The sequence below is a fragment of the Lepidothrix coronata genome, unplaced genomic scaffold (assembly GCF_001604755.1).
Source record: "Lepidothrix coronata isolate B3197 unplaced genomic scaffold, Lepidothrix_coronata-1.0 Scaffold148, whole genome shotgun sequence".
Lineage (NCBI taxonomy): Eukaryota > Metazoa > Chordata > Aves > Passeriformes > Pipridae > Lepidothrix > Lepidothrix coronata.
The window spans coordinates 1,994,991-1,997,645 of NW_016690328.1; positions in this window are offsets into that span (position 1 = coordinate 1,994,991).

The following is a 2,655-nucleotide window of genomic DNA, read 5'->3' on the forward strand; positions in this document are numbered from 1 at the left end:
TCTTACAAGACTTTAAAAAACCTTTATTTCAAAATACAACCTGAGCTTTCCAAGTACAAAGGCATTTATAGATTAACACTTTAAGTATAAAGCCTTTGAAGTCCCTTCTCATCTCTGCAAAATGTTTTGAAGATGGGAGAGTTCAAACTCACCCTTCCCTAACAAACAGGCTGGGAGGTCTCTCACCTTCTGCTGGTGAAAAATTAGCACTTACGAGTCAATTACTGCTACAAATGCGGGGTGAGGGCTGATGTGGACAGGGATGTGGAAGAGGTGGGAAGGAAGAGGCAGCCTGGTGTTCAAATACCACTGAGGAAGGGTGACAGTCCTCCAGCAGGAGAATCTGGGGCAGGTCCCACCAGAACAGCAGCAGTGCAGAGCAGCTTGGCTGTGTGCAGGGCAGGATGATGGGATCACAGCTCTGTGGCATAAAGCAGGGAGAGAAATGCTGTGAGGCATCTCTTGCTACCTGGAAACAAAAGATCCTTATTTCTCCCGGGAAAGAAGGTGCCCCTTTAGAGCCCTGATCTTTCTACTCCCTCCAAAGACGCTGCTCGCTCCAAAGACCCTACAGTTAGTAGGACTGAGTTGGAAAACCCAGCCTGTGTTACCCGAATAGGACATTAGATGTCACCCACGCACTGCATTTAGTGTCTGTTCCCCCTCTCATGATCCTCACTTGGGAAAGTCCCGCACATCCCATTTCCCCCCTCATCCCAGGACCGCTGATTCAAGCTGGTGGTGGGGGGGGAATCTCAGGAGGTCACACGGGCCAGGCACCTGAGATGCTCTCAGTGCCAGGAGAAATGCCCGCAGCTGGGGATCCGATATCTCAGTCTGGAGAAGATGGGATTAGAGAACGGAACCCACACCCCCTCATCCTTGCAGGACAAGGTGGGTATTTGGCAATAACCCAGCAGAGCCAGGACTCATGAGAGGGTCCAAGATGCAGATATTTAACTCTGAGCACAGTCCCTGACCCATCCCAGTCAGCACTGCTCATGCCTGGGCACCCTTTGAGGGGGGTTGAAGGGTTTGGAGACAAGTCCCCACTGGGATGCACCCCTAATACAGCAAGAAGAGAGTACAGTTGTGTGGAATTTAAATGTTCTGTGCCACACACATCCCATGGTCAGGGAATAGGTTCTCAGAGGAGACTGTAGACAGAGATGGCACAGGGGTGCCTGGATCAGCCCCACTTTGTCAGGCAGCCAGGGTGCTCTGCACCCCCCAACCCTGTTCCCCTGGCTGAAGGTCTCCTTCACACGACCTCTCCTCCAAGGTCTGCTTTGCCCTCCCGTTCCCTTGCTGAAGGAGGGGAACCAAAACCCTTGGAGCGGGGCCACGATGCTGGAAAGCTGGGATGGGGCCAACTGAGCAGCCCCACGCTGGAAACCACCCCTGGTGCCCCTTGGGCACTGTCCCAGCCCTACACCAAGTGGGGCAGGATCTCCATGAGGCCTGCCAGAGTCTGGCAGCAGGAATCCCGTCATCCCACAGCTCCACGGATGGGGGAAGGAGGCCGACCTCATTAAAGCCATGGAAATCCCCTTCCACATTCCGGGCTGCGGTGTTTCCTCTCTTGCAAGGGCGTGAGGCGGTGGCAGGCAGGGGGAGGCACTTTGGGGAACATGTTTACAGAACTGCTGCCAAACCACAGGAAGTCCCAGCTCCTGGGGATGAAGAATGAGAGGAGGAGGAGGCAGATGAGGCCAAGGCTCTGTCAACTCCTCTCTGCTGCCATTGGCAAACAAAAGCCAGAGCACAGCAGCGCTGTTATGCTGGGCCATGTGGGATGCAGGAGAGCCTGGAGAGTTCTCCCTTTGCTGTTTTATCTCAGAGAAGCTCAGCAAGTGAAGTCCACCGGCAAAGGGAGGGAAAAGGACCTGGGAAATAAGTTTTCTGCACACATCTAGTGTTAAGCACACCACAGTGGACACCAGAGTTTTTGGCTGTGACAACTGAGAACAGACGCTTACAAATGTGCTCATCATGCATAAAGCTCATACTCAGTTGTCTCAAACTGATTTGTTCTGATTTCTAAACACCATTAATTTGTTGTGCTCCTATTTACCCATCCGAGGGATGTCATCTTGTGCAGTTCCCCTGGGTGTCTGAAGGGCTGGCAGCAGAGCACCCCAAGCATCTAAGGAATCTAGTGGAAAGCGTCCCTGTCCATGGCAGGGGGGTTGGAACTAGATGATCTTTAAGGTCCCTTCCAACCCATATCTTTCTATGATTCTGTGATTTTATGAGTCTGCTGCCATCACCACCACTCCCAGCCCCGAGATGCCACTTCCCCAGTGAGGCTGTCAAAGGTTTGGGCAACAGCTTGAAGATGCTCCTCCTTTGATGAGAAGGTGTTGGACACCACTACAACACATCCTAGAATGGCAAAGAGCTCTTGAGAGTGGGCACCATGGGGCTCTCCTCTGCTGACCCCACCTGAGCAGGATTTGGGCAGCAGGTCCATGCAGCAGTAAATGATTCACATTCCTCTTCATTTGATTAGGGACAATAGCCTTACAGCAGTCAGGAAGGTTTTCTTTGTGAGATCACAAGATCTCACACTTGCGGCTCTGGGTGACCTTGGTTGCACCCTCAGTGAAGACCTTGTACTCACAACGGCTTAATGGCTTTAAGCTGTCAGAGGGT